Here is a 27,955-nt window from a genome sequence, read left to right on the forward strand (position 1 = left end):
GTTATTAAGTTCATTTTATAAGCACCAGAGTGCTACAACAATGCTGTAAATTATCACTGTTGTGGAGTGATTAACATTCACAGCCAATGATTAATACTGTGCTGCCTCTAAAGCAACTCAATTTGGACTTTTACTGCACTCCCATCTTTGAGGCTATCTAGTTTATTAAAAAGGCCAAACAATGCTGCTCAAGCAATCAGTCCATGCTAATGACCATTACTAGCGGTTAACTGACTGACTGGTTAGTTAACAGCCTGCAAAGGCCAAAGGTAGTTAAGGCTCTAACAAGTCAATGGCTGAATGCGGTGATTATCATGTAACCTGGAATAACTATTACAAGCTGCATTCTTTAAATTATACTGTTAGCAATGACATATTAAATTATTCCATTAAAAGGGTAGTCAGTGCAGGATGGCTAAATAGTAGTGTTGAAAAATCTGTTTCCTGGCAGTTAATACTCTATTTTCCATCAATCAGATTTTAGGAAGTAGTGCAGTTGATTTGTATTGTAAAAAGTCTTGCCCTTGAACACTGAAATCTGGTAACAACATTCTCCTGCCCAAAGAGAGTAAAGATTGTGCCACTCTTTAACAACAGTTGAAACGAAAAAGACTTCATATGGGCCACTACTATAAGTCTGCCCCTGACCTCAACCTTTTCATAATGCAGAAATTAAGCTGCTGAAGAAATAAGTCAATTAAAAAGGGGGGACATTTTCCTTATGCGTTAATTAGATGACTATGATTAACTCAGCACAAAGTTAAGCTTCTACTACAGGAAATAAAACAAAGAAAAGAAAAGAAAAAGAGAAAGAGAAGTTACATCGACAGTTCCATCCATTAGAAGCCGCATGACTGTGGTTTCAAAGTGGCTCCAACTGGACTGGCAGAGGAAGCTACGCCTCATAAAATTTAAATGTTTTTAATCATTTTAATTTGGAAAATACAAACAAAAACATTGATTTAAATAATGTTAAGACTATGATGCAAACAGAAAAAGCAAAATACTGCTCTCTAACTCACGCTATGTTGAAAGAGAGGTACAACAGTCTGTGTTGAGTGTCAAACTGAACTCTGATTGTTTAAAAAGGTTTTAGAACTATTTATTATTTAAAACCAAAACAATTTACAATATAAACCAAAAATGTTCTAGTTATTATTTTGCCCACTGGGATAGCTTCATGAGATGGACTTCTGGTTTTGTGAGCGTCCTGATGAAGCAGTACTGAGATGATTTTCTCCAGCATACTTCAGTTCAACATAAACAATGCTTTATAATGCACAACACAGTCAAAACTATCAGACAACAATACTGAAATGTCCATTGGAACACAGTCCTCTATGCAAATATGCAGTTAGGCACTTACAAAAAATCCTGTAAAACATCCTTCATAATATCATCTGCACACGTTCACAGCCCACCTTTAAAAGTTTGATATCAGATATTAAAAAGTTCGATTAACCTATCTGCAGTTGTTTCTCCACTGCTATGTAGCCATCATCCACTAACATTCCATTACATGTACCTACATATCACAGTGGTGTTATCACACTTGAAAGCATAACTTTATAGTCAAATGTCTCTAGAGTTTTACAGTGTGAGTAAATATATTATACACACTCACAACTGGTTTTACAGACGTTGCTAATATTTTTAGCAATATACTTCACATCAAGCAACGCTAAGCTATTGCAAAGGTTTACTTGCCTGTTTAAAAAAAAAAATCATATGTATGGTGCAACCAATGGAAAAAATGAATAAAATAGCATTAAATAAATAAATAAAAATCTTAAACGAGGTACAAAAACAGGACATTAGCCATTATTTTCCAGTTGCTGGCATTCACCAAAACAACAACATGAACATTTTAAAGTGATCAGACTGATTTTAATTTATAATTTTTCCATCCAAATTGTTCCATGTTTTTACCCTCTGAAGAGGATTGCTGGAACACTGCCTTGCTGTTGCCAGATGAATGTGAAGAAAGAATGTCTATGAATAGGAATGGAAATAACATTCAGGTGGAAAACAACCACCAGCTCTTAAAGCTGCATAGGTGGGACTATTAGCCCCCTGGTGGGCTGAAACTTCAAATTAAATCACATGAAAAGGAAGCAGCTGTAACAGTAAATCAGCAACAACAGGAATAACTGTCTTGACTGCTCTGCGATCAGGGTGCTGAATAAAAGGCAATGGGCATAATCCATGCTCAGACAGGCAAAAACATGTACATAATGTAGAAAAAAATACTGTACTTTAGGAAAACCTTCTTTCCCCAATTTCAGCCTTGCAAAAGGGATAAGCAAATCATGAAGGCTATTATGAGTCCTAAGCCTTGAAATCTATACAGCCTGGGTAAATCAACCTAAAGCTCAGCTCCTGTATCACAGCTCTGGAGTGAATACTAAAAGGATCTGTTAAAATGTTCATTCTAGCCCTCTGGACTCAGAGGCTAGGACTCAATTTCAAGAAAGACACAGAAGTTCCCCCCAGATCTCCCAACTTAAGGCAAACAGGGGTAGTGGAGAATATGATCCCTTCTTATTTGTTTCTTACACTTTTTTTTTTTTTCTTCACAAAAAATAAATCTTCTGTGAAAGCAACATTCCCCAGTGCTGCTCAGGATCTCTTTTTAAACACATTGCCTCATCATGTGCATTATTTATTTTTTTCCTCTACTGAATGCTCACTTCATTAGGTCATCCATCATGCTGTTATCTGGGTAATTTTAGTGCTAGTAGAAGCAAACTGACCTCTAAGAAAGAAATATGATTCAACGGGCAGAGAAAAAAATTCTTTGAACACATTACAGATCTTAAACTCCATTATCGTTATACCCAAATAATTACAAATCAGTCTTCGGTCACAGCTCTTTTCCCCCCCACCCACTGCCCCAGCACCCGCACCTAGCACAAACAGTAACCTTAACAGCTGGATTCATATCTCTGCTCTCCTGTAAGTGGAGATCACTGAGAATGGAAAATGTCTGAGAACAGAAAAGGTGAATACTAAATGAAAGCCTAACAGAACATTTCACTATAAAAAGAATAGGCACTGCAGAAGTGTCTGCAATGAGTTTTGACTTTGCTTTCTCTAGAGCAGTCCAAATGAACTCTGTCATAGCTAATGGTGTTATTGTTATAAGCCATATCTTTCCATTTTATATCTTTATTTCTAGAAATCTTCTTTCCCCAATAATACAAGTTGAACTGTCTTCAGCATATTTTCCAGATCTAAAAACATCACTTTGCTTTTTGTGCTGATTGTTATATACAGTATTATCAGTTTGAATAAATGATACCTAAGTCTCTCTCTCTCTCTCTTTATTGTGGGGTGGAATGAATCCATCTGCTCCCACTGTACTAATCTGCCTAAACTGGAAAAATTCCTGCCAATATTTTTTTTTAATTATTCTATTCACTCATCACTATCTGCTTCTTCTGTCATGTAAGGATGATATCCAATTTTTAGTTTAATTAGACATAGCTAGAAAAGCTCTCCCCACCCCCCAAAACACCATAGATTCAAACTGAAAGCAACTAAAATTAGATCTGTAAAATCGTAGCTATCAGTTCACAATTCTTCAATGAATCTCACAGTGATTTATGATGTTATCTGGTAAGAAAAGCGATAAAAGAGTACCAAAAAGCATTCACTTTTCTTATCTCTCTCTTTTTAAAAGCTTTCCTGTGAGATTTTTCTAATGTGAACCATAGTGGTTTTTCCAGCAGTGTGATTCTCTGCAGGTTGTCACAGTGGGAGACCCCTAGCACTGACCTTCTCAGTAGCCCTCATACTCCTCTCAATATCTGCCTGACCTTGCTCTTCCTTTTCCAACAGAGAATTCTTTTAGCAGCCTGCAGTGCTGTCCAGACCACAGAAATCCCTCTCTCACTGTACCACAGAAATCTCAAAGACCATTTGCCAAGAAGAGGCCTGACTTAAATGTTCGTTAAAAACTGCCTGCAGACCCAAGCACAATCAATCTGAAGCTGCCATTCCTGCTCACGCCTTTAGAATTCACCATTGGCTGAACTTCTGCCTTTTTATAGCCAGATATTGACAGAAAGCCTTGTGAAATTAAATTCACTTTAAATGTTCTCATTGTTCAGGTTGATTTTACACCACATAGATTCCTGATTCTCTTCAATTATCTGAAACACCCCTCTTCCCTCCCCACTCACTGACAATGCTAGGGGGGAAAAAATCATTAATTTACTTACAACATACCCATATTAGGCACTCATTTAGCCTGGACTTTAAGGCTATGCATGTGACCTTGCTGAATCAAGACCTTAATGTAGAAAGGTCGGGGGGGGGGGGGGGGAGGGATATCTCAGTGGTTTGAGCATTGGCCTGCTAAACCCAGGGTTGTGAGTTCAATCCTTAAGGGGGCCATTTACAAATTTGTACTATGTGTTCTTCCCAATCTCTACTGTCAATAATCATGACATCTCCATAGGCTGCCACATACAAGCCAAGTGGTTGAAGAACTTGACTCAGGAGCTGTTGGAATGCCACTGGGGCACTGTGGAGGCCAAAGGGCATAGTCCTAAAATGATATACGATAAGCGGTGCAGTAAAGGCAGTTTTCTCCTGTGATTCTGGCATGAGTGGAATCTGTAATATATCAGGCTTTATCCAGTAGGTCTAGTAGTTCATCTACTCAGGGCATGGGGTAAGCATCAAATTTGCTTTGACTTGAAAGCATTGACCTTTCCAAAATCTATGCAAAACCAGATAGTACTGTTTGGTTTTGAGAGCAATACAACCAGACTTTGCCAACTGCTGCAGGATTCTTCCTGCTTCAAACGTGGCATGGATCTCTTATTTCATAGCATCCTGAATTTTTGGGGGGAGTGTCTGTGGGTTCACCCAGACAAGTTGCCCAGGCTCTGTTCAAACACAGTATTGCATGAGAGGAATCTGCTCTGGCCAGAAGACAAACACCATTGAGAAGGCTTTTACTAGGCTTCTCACTTAGGCCCTCTGCTATGGGTGGAGGTTTACTTCCAGCTGTATAGGGTCTGAGTCCAGTGAGGTGGGCACTTGGGATCCCAGCTCGGGCTCAGGGGGCTAAAGAGTGATAAATAAGCTCTCCCATTCCTTCGAGGGCGTCAGAAAGTTAATATGGTAGATCTGAGTTAGCTTCCTTTTGTCAGGCTGCCTGATCTCATAGTTTACTAGAGTGACTAGGTGGATTACTTCATATGGTTCTTGCCATTCAGTGAATAACTTAGACTCTGCACTCAGGAGCAGCAGTAGTACCCGACTGCTTGGCTTAAATATGTGGATATGAGCCCCTTTGTTCTAGGCTTGTTCGTGGGCCTTTTGAGCACCAAGGTGGTTTACTTTGGCAAAGGTTCCTAGGGTTTCAAGTCTCTCCCAAGGCTTCAGTACATACTGTACAACATTCTCAGGCTTAGGAGACTGTTCCGCTGAGATTTCATGGACCAAGTCAAGAATCCCCCATGGCTATCTCAAGTATAAGAGTTCAAATGGGAAGAATCCAGTAGATGATTCGGGAACTTCTTTAATAGCACATAACAGGGGAGGGATCAGCTGACTCCAGTGACAGAGGTCCTTAGCAATGAACTTTTTAACAATCTTTTCTGAATTATTCAACCAGACCACCTGTTTGCAGATAATAGACATACGCAGACTTTATTTTTAGTAGATCACACACCTCTTTCTACGGCAGAGACAAAGTTAGTGTCTTGATCAGTGAAGATCTCCTTAGGTACCCCAACTCTGGCAAAGACTTTTAGCAATTCTGCTGCAATAGTCTTGGCACTGAGGGTGCGCAGTGGGATTGCTTTGGGATAGTGAATTGCATAATAAACTATAACTAATGTACGTTTATACCCAGTTCCATTTTTTCCATCCCTGTCCTTTCAAATGGGATGCCTATTATGGGGAGTGGGACCAGAATGGCTTTTCTTACTCCTTTAGCTCCTATGAGTTGGCATTTTGGATAGGAGCAGTGGACGTCTTTAACTTCTTGATGAATCTCGGACCAATACAAGTGATTCGGAATCCTGGCCAGGGTCTTCTTGTGACTGAGGCCTGCAGAGGGAATAGCATGAGCTAATCACATGACCTTATGCCTATGAGACCAGGAAATAAGAACTTCACTCAGCCAGTCTTTCTCCATCCAGTACAGTCACTCTGTCAATAGCTGAAATGGAGGTGTGGGGGGCAATGATCACTGTGGGTCTATTACCTTGTTTTTAACCATCTGCAGTTTCTCACAGGACTGGCTCAAGGTTTTGTACTCCCTCTAATCCTTCATGAACTCAGTCGCTCTAGTTAGGCTGCCCCCTCACACTCCTGTAGGTGGGGCCAACATAATTTCATTGTTAGGTAAACCCCACTGCTGGCTGAGCGGGTGCCAGCCCTGAGCCAAATGTGTGAAATAGCCCTTCCCTAAGTTGCTCATCTGTTCCTAACTCTTGGCTTTCCTGCAGAGGAGACTGCAGGAGTCCTAGGGGCCTTTGTCAGACTGGGGTCTAAGATGCCAGGGTTTCCCAACAGGGGCCAGTCCAGGGCCTGGTGACCTGCTTGGTCCCCTCAGAAGCTGGCCATGCAACCATGCCGTCTGGTTGCTGATTCCAATCTGTGGGTTTTCCTTGTATCAAGAGGCGCCGTTGGCCACAGGTGGTCACTAGTGTGACTCCCAAAGCTGTTTCAACAGCCCGATAGTTTTCCATCGCTGGATGGCATGGGCTAGGGACTCCGGTTGGTGTTTGAGCACCCAGTGCCTACTCCAGCTGGGAGTATATAGGTAAACTGCTCCACCACAATAAGCTCAGCCACCTTGACTCCAGCCCAAGTCTCCTGCTTTAACCACCTACAGCATAGGTCTCAATTTCAGGGCCTCCACATGGGGCTGGGCTCCCCTGGGCTATTTCTCCCTCAGGAACCTCTATTGTAAGGTTTCCTCTGTGGCATCAAGGTAGTAGAGTATAATCACTTTCACCTGGGCGTAGTCTTGGTCAGATGCTGCATCCAGCTTCCAGTATACAGCCTGTGCTGGTACCATCAGGTAAGGTGCCAATAGGATGTCCCACTGGTTGAGTAGACACTTGGATGGCATCGCCACTCACTCAAATGTTACCAGGAAAGCCTCAGGGTTGTCCTTGGTGCCCATCTTTTTAAGTGTCACTGGCACGAGGGAGTGAGGCACCAGGCTTGAGCCTACAGCCCATGGAGGGGAGACACTGAGGCTGCATCAGGGTCATTACCCATTGGACCAGCCTTTGCTGCTGTCTCTGCTGTTGTGCCCCTAAGTCTCAGGCCAGCTGTTGCTCCTGGGCACCCATCTGCTGCAGGAGCTACAGTCATCCATTTGAGAAGATGCTTTAGATCCCTTCTGTCCATTCTACCAACCCACACACTTAGGTCTAGAGTTTTCGACCATCTGGGTCAGTCAGTCTAGGGTGAGAAGAATGCCCACATTCTCCACCGGTTGTGAAGGGATTGACTCACCACTGCTGCCTCCTTGTGACCAGGCATGGTGTGGCAGCTCTCTCACCACAGGATGTCTCCTGTTGACATCACTCTGCCTCTGTGATGGTCTGCCTCTTCCTGTGACCTGGCCCTCCCCTTCCCCTTCTTGGTGAGTCCATGAACAAAAAGCAAGGGGCATTAATGCAAATAAACTCAGTTAATAGGAAATAGAGTGGAATGATTCCCTCTGAAGGTGCATCAGAATCTAACCCTCCCTTCACTCAGGAAGGGGCCACCAGGCAAGCAGTCATCTGTGAAGCTCCTGCCTTCAGTCAGCCCTTTCCTCAGAAATTGAGGGCTGAAGGTCTGATCTGGTCTGCCAATAAGTGAGCTGCTTTGCTCCCCTTTTAAGCTCCTCCTCCATCCAGTGCATGCCTCACAGGTTTAGCAGTTCCACCCTGTCCAATATGGGGTTTGTATACCCCATCGCAGGTGCGTAGGCTGCTTCTTGAAAGAAACCTGATGCTGAAAGGGGTTATCAGGTCCTTTCTCCTGAAGAGAACCAGGAGTGAGAAGACTGGTTCAGCGATTCATCCATAAATATCCTGTACCACCGAAAGGAGCCGTGGTTGGATGGATTGCTGGGTGAACTATTATTATTAAACCTCAAAATGGATTGAGGAAAATCGGGGTGTTAATACAGGAGTCTCTCTGAAGCGCCACTTCCAGGATTGTAATCAACACCAGTTTAAATATCTTTTAAGAACGTACACTTTTGCCTCCTAACATAAGAACAGTGTTGGAAATGTGTAACTGAACATATAAGAAAAGCACTATTTTTTAAAAAAGTGACTAAAAGTACATGAATTCAGAATTTTCTTGGGTATCATTAATCCTGCTAAACTAAGAATAGATTACATTGGCCCAAATCACATTCTCTGGTCATCCAAGAATCATTTATTATACTGAAAGTAGAAGTCTCAACAGATGTTCAAAAATATTACTGTGGAAGATACTGACACAGACTCAGTACAATTTGATATCCTAGAAGGATCTATTTCCCTCAACTTATTAACAAAATACTTTGAAACTGTTTTGTTGTTTTGTTGAGATGACTAATTTATATGTAATGCTTGCCTAAAGAAGTGATTTAAATTTTATAGAATGAATTAATTATTGGATATATCATCTATTTATGGTATCCAAATGTCAGATATTTTAAACTGCTAATCAGAGGTAGGATTAATACACTTTTACTATGGGATATGTGTTAGCACTTGCACCAGACTATTGACTACACATCTCTGAAAGGTTTGGACAGCATTTGTGAGGCTCCTTCACCAAGCAAGAACCTATAGTTTGTTCTAAGGCATACTTTCCTCATAAAAAGGCATACTTTAGACGTTAACCTCAGGATTTCTTGTACAGACTGGTTTGCCTGGGTATTTACTTTATGTGATTTTGTTACTGAAGATAAATGAAAGTCACATCACTCATTGGCTTCCTACACCTAATACTGTATTTGTCAAACTATTATTGGAAGACAATACTGATATTTACATGACATTTACATTTTTATGTCAGAATTAATGATACATTTGAATTTGTGAGAGAAAATAGTTTTTCTCACAATTTTATGAAACAATTTTTGTATCTGTTGGATTCCAGTTCAGTTTGGGAAGTGCTTGTTTAGTCCAATTCCTATTTTATCTGACTCAATGCCCACAGTTATGCCACTGCGCATAACAGCATCTTTAAAATCAGAATTCAAAAACAGATTGAGAAAACTCTGATTAACAACTATTCTGACAATTAGTCTGATTATTTCTGATATATTTTAAAAGGTCAGAGTGACAGCATCCCACTTTTTTAGTCTTTGGTAGGTTGAGAAATATGCCATTAATACAGGCTCCAAACAGAAACATTAATCACAGCTTCTGTCCCTTTAACTGCACCAGTAATTGCTTTTGCAAATGGCAAGGCATGCCCTTCAACTTCTGGTTCGATTTTTAATTCATCTTCCCCCAAAGTGAAAAACAAAAACTTCAGCAAACATTTTTGTTTATTTTTTTTGGAAAATGAGCAATGTGTGTGCCTTCTTATGTGAGAGTTATCATCTTAGACATAAAAAACTAATTCAGAAAACAGATCATTTGAACTCATCCATTTACTTGATGTAAAAATCAAGTAGTTACATAATAAATTTAAGTATGATAGTTACAAGTGTTTCAAGATTTTGGGAACTAATATTTAAAATATGACTGTTTTGCAAACCAATCGCTCTACCACCAGATTTAAAAAAATAAAATTAGCTATTTTTGTTGAATTTATAAATATAACATTTTTATATGCTCACTTTACATATAGCTCTATTGTTTTTAGAGCTATGCTGGCATCTGCAGCTATACTGGTGAATAAACCAAAATGTTTTGGCATAACAAATGTATCATTTTAAGCTGTTGGTCTTAGACAAAAATAATCACCACCACAATATTAAATCCACTTTCATTCAAGCAGGAGGAAAACATGTTGCTAAACAGAGAAGGTCAAAATCAGTAAAAACTATTTTCATGTTTCTAAGAGACTAACAATAAGGGAATGTTTAAAAAATTACACAAAGCCCTTTAAAAAGTTTGTTATATTTTCCACTTGTGTAGCAGTTAGGCCTGGGAGATCATTAAATGCCAAATGGAGCATAACCGGTTTCTTTCCCCCACAATGCAAACCCTTGTACTTGCTTTAAAAAGAGGTCATTCTACCCCTATAGGGACCTCCACTTATATAGACTAATGCTAGAGCATAAACTAAATGCCCTGTCCTGCACATTTTGGAGCTATAGTACATTAACAGAGGGGAGAAGAGAACACTATAACTGGTTGCTTGCTAGCCGCAAACAGCATGATGTCTATACTCATTATGAGTCCAGCTTGGCTCTGCTAAAACAAGAGAAGACCCTACAGGGAATCAAGAAAGACAGTCAGGTTACACAAGTCTGCTCAATACCAACATTGCAGCATTAAGCACCATGCTCTCAAGGAGGATTAATGACACCATATATCATAACGATGAATTGGGTTTTGTAGCCAGTCTAAAAGATAGCAGAAAAAGATTTCAGGAAAAGTAGAGGAGACATGTGTCTGAGTTTCATGAGTTGGGCTTGGTATCTCAAAAACTGAGGGTAGAGGAAAATGACAGGGCTCTGCTTGTCCTTTGGCTACCAGCCTATGACCCTGTTGTTGCTGGGTATGTGACACACATAGTCAGTAGTCCCTTTTCAAAGTCCACTCTCTTCTAACATACAGAAAATGATTCAACTCTATCATTATATTGACAAATGCCAAACTTATCGAGTTTGGGTACCTGAACGTAGACTGTCTCCTGGGGGACAGAATTAACCTGCCAATTAAATTAATTAAAATTAAGTAGCTCTACATTGTTATTGAATTGGATCCAGCTTATTCACAGCATATTTTTAAAGGCCTGTTTAACTGGAACCTATTACCTCCCAATATAAAACTAAGTAGAGAATTATAGAAAGAAAACTTTCTTTACCATAAAAACTCTGTTCCCCCCCACCCCTACCCTACACCAAGTATGGATTATTGTGTATACTACCATAACAACATTGCACACTATGGACAAAAGCAGCAGAGTTCAGATCAAGTTTTGAACACTCCTGAATTTGGATCTACAATTTTGGTTGGCCCACGTGTAAAATTCAGATCCAGGGTCAGATTTTCAACATCCCCATAATGTCTAGAGTGATGGGATGTTTTGGTTTGGGTCCATTATCTGTAATCCTGTACTATGTTGTTTAAAATTTTAAGCACAGACACCCTTTAATGATTCATAAGGAAACAAATTCCAGAAACTGCATATCTTTTTGTAGATTTGACACCTGTTATAGGTAGCTGGTGATTTTTGCAAGGAAAGTAAAATAAAAAAAGATAGTTGGTTACATTCATGTAACATATGTGAATTTTGTTCCAGAGCATGGAGGACAAGACAGCTGTTCAACAGCTTTCTTCAAAATCACAAGCAAATTTTTCATCAATTTAAAGCTAAACGCACTATCATTTATTATTTCTATTAACTTCTTACCAAACAAACATTAAAGACAGCAGCTTCAAAACTGTAGATTCAAGTGTGGGTGGTGAGAAATCCTATGTTTATGATTTAACAATTCATAAGCGAAGTTGAGTAATATATTCATTGTTCACTGTGTATGCTGTCTGTTTAAAAACCAAACCATGGTCTGACAGTTCTGTTGTAGGTGAAATATCAGGTGCAAGGGGTCATGTTCTGTAAGAATTCAAGGAAGTGTTCATGGGCTGTATACACATTACAGGATACAGTGATAATTAACAGAGGTTTTGTATTGAATGACCATCACTGTAGAACTAATGAGTGTGAATTTAAAAAAACATGTTTTTATGGAAACTACCTGAATAATTCCTAGGATGTAACATTGTATACAAAGATTCAATCTACTGCAAATGTTTGTAGCTAAGTTAAACAAGCCTCAGAATCTCGGTTTATGATGAGAAAAACTTAAACACCTTAACTATTATAGTGGCTTGAAGAACATTTCTTTTTAAAAACCATGACTGGTTATATTATATTGGGTCAGAATAAACTACTGAAATGGACAAATTTGATCAAATAAAGAAAAAAATGGATTACAGAGACTTTTGAGAGTATATAGGAATAATTAATCAGTTCCAATTTCTGAACTATTATATGTAACTGACTTAGGGGAAAAAATCATTATGAGCTTGTTAAATGTGCTGATAACAACCAAAAGGTGAAAATAATAAAGATGCAGTATGAAAAATAGCAAGGGGTTGCTATTTTGGTGCGCTATGAAAATGGTAAATGGCATTTAACTCAAACAGCAACATGGTATGGTACAATAATACAAACAATGCAGCATGAAAAAGTACTTGTAATAAGGGAAAGTTTATTATCAATTCTTCTGTATGTCATACTTGTTCTCCTCCCATACTAGACAGCAAAGTACTTTATGATAGGAGTTATGACTCCTCCTCCCAGGAAGCAAGGAGGTAACTGTGGCCAATATAAAGGGACCAGCCTGCCCCCTTCATCTCAGTCAAGAAAACTGGGGGGAATTCCCCTACTGATTGGTCTCATCAAGGGACCATTAAAGCTACATTAAACTTTCTCACAACTTTGAGATGGTAAGAGCACTTAGATGCTGATGACAATATAAAAGAGGATTGGAGGGTGGGGGAGAAAGGAACTCTGTCTCCCAAATGAAGACCGAGTTTGTCCCTCAAGCCAGGAAATTCCTTATAGATAGAGAAGTAGGAGTTCATGACAGCCCAAGGTAACAGGGAGAGACAATAAGAACATGGCATAGATCTAAAGTATAGACGATGCTAAGTTTAGTAGATTCAACTAGACAATTGGGCCTGACAACTGCCTGCTAAAACATCCTGGCCATATATTGCACCCAACAAGACCCAGGTGTTGGGGCCTGCTGCCCTTCTCTGACTGAACAGAAAAACAATTCCCAGTTTTCTTTGCTGGAGTGGTTTGGAGGGTGAATACTGGAGTACAACTATCTCATCCCTCCTCATTCCTTTCCCTGACACCTGATCTCTCTTTTTCCTGTCCATTTGCTCATTCACACCTTTTTTGCCTATATTTTTGTGGGGTTTTTCCTTTTTTGAATTCATTTTTTCCTCTTTCACCTGGTTTTGCTGACTCTCTCACTCAGCATATCTTCTCTCCTCTCTGGTATCTCTGCCAGTGGGGAGGGACAGCTCAGTGGTTTGAGTATTGGCCTGCTAAACCCAGGGTTGTGCGTTCAATCCTTGAGGGGGCCATTTAGAGATCTGGGGCAAAAATCTGTCTGGGGGTTGGTCCTGCTTTGAGCAAGGGGTTGGACTAGATGACCTCCTGAGGTCCCTTCCAATCCTGATATTCTATGATTCTCTCACTCCCACTTTCCCCATGCATTAGAAAGCTACACTCTACTGTGGGTGGAATACATCCGTTTATTCAAACGAGGTCAAGCCACATCCTACTGGAGCACTGAAGACAAACTTGGGCTGGTTCAAAGCCCTGTACATGTGTATCAGGGGGGCACAGCAGGAGCAGGGAGGAAAGATGGGTGGCTTTTGAGGAGTCTCTAGCTGCAAACATGATATGGCACATTTGTAGTGTGTGTATATGAGTGGTATGGGCTGGGAAATCAAGGATTCTGCATCTCATCTCATCCAAATTAATCCTCTCCCTTGACCCCACACAAGCATCCTGAAATATTCTGACTCCTACAGTCCATTTTCAGGAAACACTGGGAAAGGAGAAGACCACAGCAATCAGTACTTCTGATGACGAAAAGGAAGGTGAGTCTTTGGCGGAAGAAAGGGAGCAAGAACTGGAAATTTCAGAGTATCCTTTTGAATAGGAGTATGGCAGGAGGGGCTGAGGCAGAGAGTCCAATCACTGAATTTCTATGACTATCTATCTACAGTGTGTTAATGTATTTTTTTCTTACAACACTAATTCTCATTCTGCATTTGAATATATCTTTTGATGAACTGGTTATGTGTTAACATAGTAATTCAAATTAACTCAAAATTAAAAAGATTAACTTCTACCTGGAAATCTTCATTTAAAACAAAAATCCACAGTACAGATGCTTCATCTGTTCAACAGTGGAATTCAAACAACAATTCAATCACTGACAAAAATACTTGTTTATTCTATACAACAAAGTAAAGTCTCAAGAGCATAATATTTCTTGGAAAAATACACCTCTTTCTTTGTTGGCCTTTTTATTTTTAATTTATACATGTCTTCCCATGTTATATAAGACCATCTCACTCTGTGTTGAAAATGACCATAATCTGTTTCTTACATCCATTAGAAATACTTCAACATCCAGTTTGCTGTGAAAGGCAAACACGGTAGACATGAACCTTTGTATTATCATAAAAACTTGCATTTTGAAAAACACATTTAGAAGATATTATGCTATTCTAATTTTATAACAGCAGCACATCTGTGTTACTGCAGCCACGGGGACACCATTAAAGAAGACAGGACAAAAAGTTAACACACATGCCTTAAAACCTACTTTTTAAAAGATATTCCCTAATGCTGAAAGATGCCTCTTCCAAACCAGGCCTTAACACTTCAAATGCCACTTCCCAGCACAGAAACAGGATATCATTACCTTCTCTGTTGCTTCCTGAGCTGGCAATGCTGTTTAGTCAAAAGCACCTCATGTCACTCGACAATGGCCCTGTTTTAGGAGACATGACCAGGCTGCCATGACCAGGGTAACAAACACCAATTTATAAGTGATTAGAGAGAGAGAGAGAGAGAGAGAGAGAGTGTGTGTGTGTGTGTGTGTTGGGGAGACCGAAGGGGGAGGAGAAGAGCTTCTGAGGGGGTTGAGTTTATTGTGGGTGCATGCATGAAACTGACACAGAAATATGGAATAGCATAGTGAGACAGATCAATGGCTCATTTAGACCAGTATCCTATCTCTGTTAGTGATTTCGGTCTACCAGATGTTTCAGGGGAAGATGCAAGAAACCTTATACTAGACAACAACAGAACTGGAGAAATTTCTTATCCCACAAGCTAGTAGCTGTCTTATAATCTTAAGCATGGAGATTTCAGAAAAGATACTTTAAAAGATCCTAGCAAATGTACCTTGTCTCTTTGTGGGCAGGAAGGATTGTGAATTAACAAGAATTCTGTTCTTGATAAGTACTATTGATAGAGCAGGATTTTGTTAAATTTTCTCTGGTCCAAATATTGGAGTTGTCAGGAAGTCTAGAAAGACGACTCATTGGGGATATTTCATGAAACAGAGCATCATGTTGAAGAGCCAATAGTATGGACTGACTTTTTTTGGATTATACATCTCCCTCCCCCAATTATTGGTAATTCTTTAAGAAATAATTTTTCAGAAGCTTAACTTTTTGTGCCTTTCAACATTAACAGTAATGTTGGGTTACCATTTCTGTAGTCAATCCACTTTTTAGTGGTTTTGTAATTTGGACATGAAAATTAATTCATGGTTGAAATGTAGCATTCACAGGCCCATGAATAAACTCTTTAAATAACCTAGTTTTAAAACAATCAATGTAGCTTTCTGAGAAGGCTTAAGCAAAAAATACTGAACTTTTAAAAATAGTGTCAAAATCAGATAGTTATAAACATTAAAAAAAACTTCAGTTTTAAAAGGGTATATAATCTGATAGCTTGAAGGGGTGAATCTTTGCATATAGGAATGGATTGTTATAAGAAATTATGCATAAACCCTTTTAAAAACATTGTAGTACACACATATATATTAATGATCATGATGTGTACCACCACTAGGTAAGGAATCTAAATATAGATCTACATAATGGACCACTCTTGATCAATAACAGCTGAAAAAGTATATAGTGTATGCAATCATTTGTTCAAGGCTACAAAAGAATCAGTGCATCTCAGGTACATTGTTTTAAAGTCCAAAAATTGTTTAAACAATATTAGGATAGCCAGGATGTCTAGTGGCAGAACTTGAAGTCAGGGGTGCTTAGTTAATTCATGAAAATGGAAATGGAGGCAATTCTAATTAAAGATATCTTTCTACACATATTTTTCTAACATATCTTACATCTCCTTCTCTCTTTTAACTTGTACAAGAATACAAAAGTTCAATTATATGATGTTTTTACACTACTTTTTCTCCCAAGGAGAAACAAATGGGATGCACTAAATATGAACTGGATCTGATCATGCATTGTGGTGAAAAAAATTATGACCGAATCGATGAAAATGCTTTCCTGGAATCTACAAACCTCTGGAATTAACTACAGCACCTCAACCCATTTACTGCATGTTTTGGTGCCAGAATGAAAAAGCCTTTTAAAAAAAAAATCTATTGGAACACATGAATTCAAACAAAAATTAGAAAAATGATGGTATTACTCAGTACTAACCTGAGACCGGCTCAGAAAAATATACCGAAACCTTTTATAACCTCTTTCAAAAGAAGTGTATTTCTTTTCCAATGCTGTACATATTATCAATAATTAATGCGAGATTAAAATGAGGTTCCCCTCATATATTTAGATTTAGAAGTATTATTCCAACACCAATCTTAGTTACAGTGTATTAACTTGAATTAGTCACATTGTTCTGAAAGAGGAGAGAACTATTGAATAGACTGTGAGCCTACTTGTTCATTTGTTTTTTAAACACCATAGGATGGGCACTCGCTAGGAATTGGGCTGTTAGATCCTGATAAGGTTAATTGGGTCCTCCTGTCTACATCTACATGGAATCAGATGTCTTTAACCTAATTTTTATTTAAATAAAAGTTTTGTTTGCTTATTAAATGTATGCAATTACTATTTTAAAACTACAGACCTTAGCAATTTGCTTCTTATAAATATAATTATTTATAAAACTATATTTTAGTTTGATTATTCCTATATCTAAATAATAGTATGCTACAAAAATCAATATTAATGGCCAGTTACATAACTTAATAAAACCTGTTAATATTCTTATTTACTAGGGCCCCAAACAATTCATTATGCTTGAATGCATACCTCCAGAGTAATAGTTTTCTATACATTCTGTGTATGTTTGTTTCCATGCATGAGAGAACAAACATTCAGAATATCTGATGGTCCTAATTTTATTTTCATGTCTGTTTCAATGAATTTAGCCACAACACATACTCACCCTCTCCCCCACCCTACCCCCCAAAACCCCTGCCTTGTCAATACCCTTAAGCCTAATTTCCAGGAGCTACCATTTTCGAGAGATGAGAAATAATTCAGCCTCTGCTTCTCTCATGATAGAAGCCATACAAGCTTTTTAAATTGTGCTGAACACTTATGGAGAGGATTTTGGATTTGGAAAATTGATCACTAGCAACCTCAGGGAAGTTGGATTTAAATCAAAAGATTGAAAGTGAAAACCCAGCTTACTGTATCAGCTAACCTAGCTACCCTCCTCTTTAATTTTATAATTAATGTAATAGAGCCATATCTCAAACAAATAATTCCTGAACTGCAGTGTGAGTGACTGAGTTGTGTAGTTTTCCCAAACTCAGAAAAAATATTTATTCGTTAATCACCACCACTATATATTTATGTTCTCCCCCTCCCCAGTATGAAGTCAGGTACACAGTGTGGAGTTAGCAGTACAGATAAAATTAAAATGCATGAAATTCATCTGTAAATACCCTGCTTTAGAAGTCTGTTAGTTTGAACAGTGATCCTTGAAAACCAAAATTTTCTATGGTACCCCTAAGGCCAGGGCTAAACTACTACTCACTTCAGTACAACTTTAGTTGCTCAGGGGTATGAATAAGCCACCAAGCAACATAAGTTACACCGACCTAAGCACCGGTGTGGACAGTGCTATGCCGACAGGAGAGCGTCTTCCACCGACATAGCTACTACTTCTCACGGAGGTGGATTTATTATGCCAGTGGGAGAGCTGTCTCCTGTTGGCAAAGAGCTTCTTCACCAGACACGCTACAGCGGTGCCGCTGCATCAGTGCAGCTGCGCTAATGTAATGCTGCTAGTGTAGATTACCTCTAGATGATTATGTGTTTATGTGCCAGACTTGCATGCAGAAATCTGATGACAGGTTGGAGCAAATGCACATTTGATTTTCCATCAAGAAATGGTTATTTTAATTTTTGTCTATTCACACAAGAACTTCTGGTGGCTTTTCAGTGAATACTAGTGAGCAACATGAGCTTACAATAGGATGGACTGAAACTCTGATGCAAAGTAAGAGCAAAAAACCCACTCCATTGTAGTTTGGATAAACAATGTAACACCTCACACTAAAAAAATGAAAAATTGCTATTGATTCAGAGAAGGAGAACTCATATTAAAGTGTTTGCCTTATTGAAAATAGGATCCCAAAACAGAAAGGTCTGGGATGCTAGACACAAACTGCATTGTGTGTTACAGAAGTGTCAAGTCTCAGCAAGAGTCCAGTTGCTGAAATGTTGTCAGTCACATCAGATACATATAAGTTATATTTGGGTTAAATTTAGAGGCGAGAGCAACAAGGGTGATGTTGTGATGGGCATGTGCTATAGAGCACTGGATCAGAAGTAGGAGGTAGACGAGGCTTTCTTCGGACAACTAACTTAAGTTTCCAGATCACAGGCCCTGGATTGGGCCAAAAGAAATCTGATGAGGTTCAACAAGGACAAGTGCAGAGTCCTGCACTTAGGACGGAAAAATCCCATGCACCGCTATAGGCTGAGGACTGACTGGCTAAGCAGCGTTCTGCAGAAAAGGACCTGGGGATTATAGTGGACGAGAAGCTGGATGAGAGTCAGCAGTGTGCCCTTGTTGCCAAGAAGGCCAATGGCATATTGGGCTGTATTAGTAGGAGCATTGCCAGCAGATCGAGGGAAGTGATTATTCCCCTCTATTCGGCACTAGTGAGGCCACTCCTAGAGTATTGGGTTCAGTTTTGGTCCCCCCACTACTGAAGGGATGTAGACAAATTGGAGAGAGTCCAGTGGAGGGCAACGAAAATGATTAGGGGGCTGGAGCACATAACTTATGAGGAGAGGCTGAGGGAACTAGGGTTATTTAGTTTGATAGCAGCCTTCAACTACCTGAAGGGGGGGTTCCAAAGAGGATGAAGCTAGGCTGTTCTCAGTGGTGGCAGATGACAGAACAAGAAGCAATGGTCTCAAGTTGCAGTGTGGGAGGTCTAGGTTATTAGGATATTAGGAAACACTATTTCACTAGGAGGGTGGTGAAGCACTGGAATGGGTTACCTAGGGAGGTGATGGAATCCTTAAGAGGTTTTTAAGGCCCGGGACTGACAAAGCCCTGGCTGGGATGATTTAGTTGGTGTTGGTCTTGCTTTGAGCAGGGGATTGGACTAGATGACCTCCTGAGGTCTCTTCCAACCTTAATATTCTATGATTCTATGAAATGCAAGATAATCTGTAAGAAAAGCATTATTTTATAAATATTTTTTCTTAGAATAAATATCAACTTTATAGCTGAGCACCATCTGGTTTGGCTTACGAGATCCTCAGAAATGCTTGGGTGTCTTACAGACTTGGTGCCTTACTACTAAGCATTGGCTAAACTTACTTGGCTGGCTGCGAGCCTTTATTTCTGGTTTGTAATTGCGAAACCAGCAGTGGGATGCTGGTCTGACCTAAACTTTGCCATCCTCAACACCAATTATCCATGGTGCTGACCATCAGCAGAGTATTTTCTGCTGTTAATATTTATTTATGGCGATAATGGAAACATTTAGGACCACCTATGTTGTCAATGTGAGAAACAGCACTGACCATCTAGTACAGACACCTTTCTATACAGCTTACCTTAAACCTCATAATAAACAAGATGATACATTTTGACATTTGAAAGGTTTTACGATCTTTCTTCCAATAAAGGACATACAAGTTTCTTGCACTGCAAGCCAATTTTATAAAAAAATTAAAAATTTAATGCTGCAGTTTACAGAGCAAATCCTAACAGTATTAGTGACATTTCCTACTTTTAACACCCATCACTTCACATGGGCTGCAGGGTGTTAATATTATTCAACCATCCAGCAAAAATACCCTGGAAGAATGTTAAAAAAAAATATTTCAACACACAAAAAGCTCTACATATCACCAAGATGCTGTACAGCCTGGAGACTGCATAGCAAGCCATTGGTTTTCAAAGATATCTCACTGGCTTAAATGGGAGTTGCAGGGAACTGAGGAATTTGAAAAACAGATGCCTAAATAGGAGTGCCTAGGAGTCTAATTGCAGCCACCCATTTTGGAAAATCCTGGCATGAGAGCTTTGAAAAAACGTTCAACCAGCACTTTACTTCCACAAGACTGTGCTATGGTCAAAAAGAGGAATTTCAGTCTGAATTAAATCAATAGGAAAAAATTTGAATGTTTTTACTGTAGGCAGTGCTACAGCTGGGGGACTGTGGCTGGCTCAGGGCATTGGTAAGTCATGCCCTTGACCTCAAAAATCAATAACCTGAATTCAGTGCAGTATAGTAATGACTATGTATCTAAGAAGGTTTTTGGTGGTCTATATAAAACCATCTGGCAGTCTGCATCACGTTCTGAATAGACAAACATCAATAACTGGAACCCTTGCCTTGTTCAAAGAGACACTAAAGGCTAACCAAAGGTTAAACTACCCTCGCTTTGGTTGTTGAAGAAGACTGCTGTGGCATGGTGATGCAACAGCGAGAGGAAGTTTGCACTGCTGCCATCCCACTATATCTACTCTATGGCAAAACAGAACTTCATTCTCCAGAATTGGCAATCTGGAACCTTCTACTTAAAAATTTTTAAAAACAAGATTATATTTATGCCAAAACACAGATTCAAACTCTGTTTTTTCCTGGTATTTATGCATTTAGAATACCTTTCATAGGTACAGGTGGAACAACTTAAAACTAATTTCTGGGCAGCCACTATATATTATTCATTCCTCTTTCTATCCATCACCAATAGGATTTTCAAATGCACTTGAGTGACTGATTTAGGAGCACAAGTCTCAGTGAAACTCAACTGGGTTTGTGCTATGAAGTCATTATGACACTTTTGAAAATCCCACCCTACATCTGTGCCACACTGAGATGAGTCAAGTGACGCTGTGCTGCACTAATATTACTTGTTGGTGCTTGAATGATCAAAATAAATATTCTCTGTCTCATGCTAGGAAAAGCATTTCATTAGCTTTGTTCCAAATTAAAAATACTTAATAGCTACATCATCTATGGGAGATACTCTTTGCAACATATCACATACATACATACATTTTAAAAACAATAAAGTAAGTTTTCAACCAATTTTCTCAGATCCCTTCATGAATGAACAACAAACCGAATTACAAAATAGATTGACTTTACCTTGTTTCTATTTCTACTACTGAAAACACAGTAGACAGACAGATATCTCCTTTCCATATCTGCTTGTTACCTAGTAAGAGGGCATTTGGTTATTCTGTCTAGTAAAACATCCTTTTAAAACATCTACTTTATGCATTTTTTTAAATCACACCACTACGTCACAGATTTAGACATTAAAAATGAAAAACTTATAGTACATGATAGTTGCAGGCAGACACACTGCTCTGGACTAGTTATTCCCTAGGAGATCTCTTCTCTCTTAGCGTGCTGTCTTTTTAGAACGAAATTCTGACAAGTAATTCTCTCTCTTGGTATCACTTCACTCTGAAGGTGGAAATTAGACCACTGACAGAAAAATCTCTTTATTAACAATCAATTCCCCACTGCAGAACGAAAACCAGATAATTAGCTTCAGTTGCAGTACTAGGTCAGTCTATGTTTCTCCCCAACCTTTCGCTCCTCCAAGTAGTCCCAGTGAATGTCAGTATTGTTGTTCCTTCCCATAACTAGTCAGCCAAAGTACTGAATTAGGCTATGGCTACACTGTGCACCTTTTTCTTGACCATCTGGACATCTGTGATGGCTTTTACACCTTATTTTTTCCTGATGCATTCATTCCTTATTTACACAATCTCTTACAGAAACCTTCAAAGGTATACAGACAGCAGTATTATATATTCAGCAGAATACATTGTAAATCAAGCCTTGCTAAATCTTATAACTAAAACAATTCACATTGGGGCTTCAGGCCCTCAACTTTTCTCTAATCTCCTTAACATAGATACAATACAAGATCCAGTCTTTTACTTACTAAAACCTTAAAACAAAGAAATGAATATTTAACTAGAGTGCCTAATTTGTAATACATATAGGAAACCATAGTAGACATTATAACTTATCCTAAAACAAAAGGGTGACCATAATTAGTTGTTTTGGTCTGTCATTCCTTTCTGCTATTCAAAAAGGGTGGCTGACAGGATAAAATCAAATTCTCATAGTACAATTATAAAATCCTGCTCCCAGGGCCGGCTCTGGCTTTTTTGCCGGCCCAGGCAAAAAAGCCTCCGGCTATCCTCCCCACTTCTTTCCCCCCCCAGCGCAGCAGGGGAGGGCAGCCGGGGCTCTGCTCTCCCCGGCGGCCAGAGCGCCGGGGGGAGGGCGGCGAGTCCTGGTCGGGGCTCCGCTCTCCCCAGCGGCCGGGGGGAGGGCGGCCAGAGTCCTGGGAGGAGGGCGGAGTGCCCAGCCGGGGCTCCGCTCTCCCCGGCGGCCAGAGCGCCACGGGGAGGGCGGCGAGCCCGGCCGTGGCCCCGCTCTCCCTGGCAGCCGGAGCACAGCACCGCGCCGCCCCCCTCCAGGTGCCGCCCCAAGCACAAGCTTGGTGGGCTGGTGCCTGGAGCCGGCCCTGCCTGCTCCTACACTTACACCTACATGGCTTTCAGTAACACACTTCAACAGTTCATCAAGGTGTTAGAAAGGGGAAAAAATAAAAAACCTTAATGATCGCATAGGTCTTCTATTTAAAAAAAATGGAAAAAGCTTCTTTAAAAGCCCCAAATCCTTTTGCACTTCGAAAAAAAATCCAGTGAATTTATGATGGTAATTGGAGGATAAGGAAGCATTTTACATAATCTTCAGGAACTTGTAATAAAATAGTAACATATGTGGCCGGAATTCCACATGTAGGCAGGATTTCCACCAGCTACCAACTATTCTACATTGTGCTAACTAGGAAAAATGGTCATTTTTGGTAAGCCCAACCTCAACATGACTTTTTCATATCGTAGACTCAGGGTAATATTCTGTAGCTTGATTTAGCTGGTCAAGTTCTAGACTATGCTCCCTCCCTGCACTAAAATATAACCGAATAAAATCAAGCTGAAGTGATACATTAGAAAAAAGGTTGAAAATACCATAAACCACTTTTCCTAGTAAAAAAAAAAAAATCCTTATCAGCTCCCAAAATGACTATACACGGACGACTGAGGCAGATGAGGACATTCATGCATTGAGATATTCAATATGGTGGCATTTATCAGAATAGAGTTGGATATCTACAGGTATAAATGTGATTAAAAACAAACAAACCAAGAACCATCTGTCCCACAGAATTAACTAACAAGCACAGGAGAAAAGAGGAACAATAGATGCAGGCAGCTGTGCCACCTGGAATCAAAGAACAAGATGACCGCCAACCTTGTCTACTTTATCCAATAAAATGAACTGCCAAAAATTCCGAGGCTTTGGTTTGCTTAAAAAAAATATTCACCCAACTGGGATGATTTTAGATGAAAGAAAACAGGAACTGTGTAATTATATACACTTACCTTGACAAATAGAAAGCAATCTGTGATTAGAACATTGTAATTAGTTACAAAATGCTTCCCATGGATTTAATTACCCATCAGTCTACATGTTTCTTAATTACTTTTATCTCATTGCATCAGTAAAAATTTCTGCCTGAGGCAACTGCCAGTCACTTATTTGCAGCACTTCTACATTTTATAGTTGAATATATTATAGCAACAACGCTAGAACTGTGGTTGAAAAAGGACTTCATTCTGAACAACTTCCCTCCAAAATTTACCTTTGAGGATGATTTTTCTGAGGCTTGATCTCAGCCCAAACACATTTTTTTCAAGAATATTCAATTTGCCATTTAAAAAAAATCTGACTATAAAAAAGTTTTTAAATTCAAGAACTTTTTACTGATTCTTTACTGCATTCAGGTAACTGAGAAAAATGTTAACATTCAAAACTTCAAATATGGCATGAACAGAGTCCTCAGAGAGGACTGCATGAGTTTTCTAAATTTATGGAGGAAATTTCATGAAGAAAAAATTTATGAATGAGTAAAAATAGTTTATGGTTCACATACAGTATGCTATTTCTCTGGCTAATTTAAGTGCACATCAAGGACCAAATATTCTTCCTTGTTTCCACAAACTGGAGGTAACTGGGCTTGGGACAGTCTCTGTTCCTGGCCATATGCCAGTGAAGCCATGCCTCGGATTTGCAGTAGCTGTGTCCCCTCTTAGGGAAGTATGTCCTGATTTGGGTCAGAATATTTGGCTAGACAACAGTAGATCCACAGAGCACACTGCAATCCAACCTCCTTCCCCCGCCACAATCATCCACATTACTGGAGAAAGAAGCCCATGGAGCACCGGGGATAAGTATCCCTCACCCTGCACAAACTCTATGCTTTTTTACTATCCTCCATATTCCTTTCTTTTGGAACGGAAAAGAAACTGCCCCCATTTGCTGCCTGTTGGTTTTTCTAAACCTATGTGGAATGACTGGTGGGCCAGGATATGCCCCCAAGCATGGATAATCCATGTAAATGCACAATTAGACATATACCTGTATTTCTGCACATAAATCTTCATTCTGAGGACAGGCACTGGACCCAACAAATCATTTCCAACCCTAATTATCTCCTAAACACTATAGTATCAGACCAACCAAACCTTCTGGTGACCTCTTAGCATTTGCAATTTTGTATTGCTGTCTACAGTGTGGAGCATTTTAAGAGAATATATGATGTAATAATTGCACGTTCACCTGGATATTTATTTCAACATGTGCACATCTTCCACTCAGCTCTGAATCTTCTGTGCAACTCCAATATTTGAAACACATTCCCTGCCCAAGGGCAGCATGACCCCACTCCTTTCTCCCTTCATGTCCCTTTTTAAAAATTCCTTCTTGAACGCTTACAGAAGTATTAAACAAAGATGAAATAGAACTTTTATTTCAAGCAAAACCAAACAAAACTGGGGAAATAACAAAATGTGCACACTAACCTGTAGCAGAGAGAGAGCGCGCGCACTGGTCCTGGTGCAAGACCTGAGGCCTGAACCAGAGGCTGTGAACCAGAGTCAGGGCACGTATTAAAGCAGATGCTTACAAGTTCACTGCCCAGTACATATGCTTGACAAAGTTGCTGCTAGCATTGTTAAAACATAGCCATTTGTAAGAATTACTAGACACTGGGTATTTACGTAAATATACTTCAGAAGGCAAGTTACACACCAATCTAGTACAAGATAAGATGATTTAACAGAACAACAAATAAGGATGTTATGTTCAAGATATCAGGAACGAGGGGAGGTAAACAGATGTCATGAAATGCATAAGGTGGTGCAAAAGTTAATATACGGAGATATACCTATACCTATCTCGTAGAACTGGAAGGGACCCTGAAAGGTTATCGAGTCCAGCGCCCTGTCTTGACTAGCAGAACCAAGTACTGATTTTTGCCCCAGATCCCTAAGTGGCCCCCTCAAGGATTGAACTCACAACCCTGGGTTTAGCAGGCCAATGCTCAAACCACTAGTTGTTTATTCCAGTTGTTTGTCTCAGTTTATACATGTCAGGGTACCTTGCCTTAACGCTTTGTGTGACCGAAGGAACAGCAGAAACTTTTGTGCCACTCCTTGCCATGGGACCACTCATGTGTTAATCTACTTGTGCAAGTCATTAGAACTGTGCTTTGAGGGCAATAAACCTGGCTGATGCCTTTGTCACCGAACTGTGCCTGTATCTCTATACATAACATCGAGGTCTGCTGAATTAGCAGACTATGCTCTCTGCTAGTGCTGATAACACACTGGAGCTCCAAGAGCGGAAGCACTGAGCAGCTGTAACAGCTTAAGCAGCCTTAACGGCTTAGCAGCAACACCATTCTTCAGTGTCTTCTACACTGGTGACTTCGACCACTGATTTGGTAGGAGACAAGCTGTCCACTCGTAGGGACGCAATCTGTGATGGCAGAAAATTCCAAGCTAGGGAATCCCCTAATTCCCTCCCTAAATATTTCCACAGAGTTTGATGAGGTATAGATGCGCTGGGTAGCAGAAAAGGAGGTTGATAAGAGGTCATAAAGGATAGTGGGAAAACACGGACTGCAATATGTAAAACAATGGCAGGGGCTGAGACTTTAAAAAGAAATAAGAGTAAGAAGTATAAAATATTGCATTAATGGCCACGGCAGTGAGGTGTCTTAGACAATATGCCATAAAATTGGCAGGTCAGTAGGCAATTGAGGCGTTTGATATGCTTGAGCAAACGAAACAAGAGAATAGGAACCCGGAACCATCAATAGAAAATCTGCAAAAAGAGAAGTGCTGTCCCCCAGTATAAATCTTGGAAGCAATAACAGACTTTGGGTATTTTCATAGAACCTGAATTGAGGAAACAGAAATGGAAAAAGTTGGCTCCAGCAAAATTAACAGAAGGAACAAAGTAAACAAAGAAGCACAACGATCTGCATAATTGTAATCAAGGCTAAAAGGTCCTGGACCTACGGCACCACATGAAATTAATAATTTGACTCTACCAATTATGACTGCTATTTCTAGATGGACAGGGAATCCTAACTAATTAGTATGATGTTAACAGTATGGGTACAATAGAAAATGGGGCCCTATAAACAGCATCATCCCAGTGTGAAGATGGCAGCACAAAGAGGAGATGAAAAAACACAATCTGCTGTAAACAAATCAAGCACAGATGGTTCTGCGAGTGCTCAGCCTGAATGAACCTCATCACAAGCGAGGGAGGTTGGCCCAACTAGTCATTAAAGAGAATGTAAAAAAGGGTATGAACCTCACTCTCTAAATCAGATTGGGACCCATGCCCTATGGCCAAGTGTGCAGATGAAGAATGAACCAGAGGCTGTGACAGACAACACCAAATAGGAGTCACTGGCGACCAATCTCTTTGCACTTATACCTCCCTTGTCCATTAATACCACTGATTTGGTACAATGGTAAATAGGTCAATTGGTGCCAATTGCCCAACTAACAGCTGAGCAACAAGCAATTGGGAATGACATTGTTCAGGCAGTGGAAACACTGTGGTGGGCTGTAGTAGAGCATGTGATTTGGTTTGTACTTTAAGCTTAATATTAATGGTGGTTCAAATAACTACCACTACTGTGGTCTTGGAAATGTGCTTCTGGATAATAAACTTGAAAAAGAAAGCACAGAAAGACAGGAATATAATGCAAATGAAACCAACGCTAATATAAAAAGAAAGACAGAATCCAAAAATGTGTGATGCAATGTATAGTAAATGCAATAAGATATGTAATCAGGGTGACCAAATAGCAAGTGTGAAAAATCGGGATGGGGTACAGTGGGGGGAGGGAGGGAGGATAATAGGACCCTATGTAAAAAAAAAAATCCTAAATATCAGGACTATCCATATAAAATAGGGACATCTGATCACCTTATGTGTAATGTATATAAAGGGAGAAGGTTTCTGTGCAACTTTGAAGCTGTGATGTACCCTGCATTCATCCTCCTTGCATTTGAGTCTGATCAACTCAGTGTAACACTGCTGTATGTAATCTGCCATTTGTATAAACACATTTTCTGTTAGTACTAGTCATAATTTGGGGTCAGTGACACTCCATCCTAACTAAGGAACATTTTATTCAAAACAACTTTTTCCAACGTCAGATTACCAATATTGAATCCTGATCGTTATATTTGATAATTGGCTCCTGTCCAGTCATTAGGTTACCTGGAAGACAGCATATACAAAAAACAACAAAATCTACATCAACTACTGATGTATCACAGAGCAATGCAAATC

General features: G+C 39.6%; 1 protein-coding gene across 3 annotated transcripts in view; it reads right to left on the minus strand.

Annotated features, from left to right (window-relative positions):
* CDKAL1 (CDK5 regulatory subunit associated protein 1 like 1) overlaps positions 1-27,955 on the minus strand; it is a 774,423-nt gene that overhangs the window by 422,906 nt on the left and 323,562 nt on the right. The gene's annotated exons all lie outside the window — the stretch shown is intronic.

The sequence above is a fragment of the Malaclemys terrapin genome, chromosome 2, assembly GCF_027887155.1.
Source record: "Malaclemys terrapin pileata isolate rMalTer1 chromosome 2, rMalTer1.hap1, whole genome shotgun sequence".
In the NCBI taxonomy this organism is placed as follows: Eukaryota; Metazoa; Chordata; order Testudines; family Emydidae; genus Malaclemys; species Malaclemys terrapin.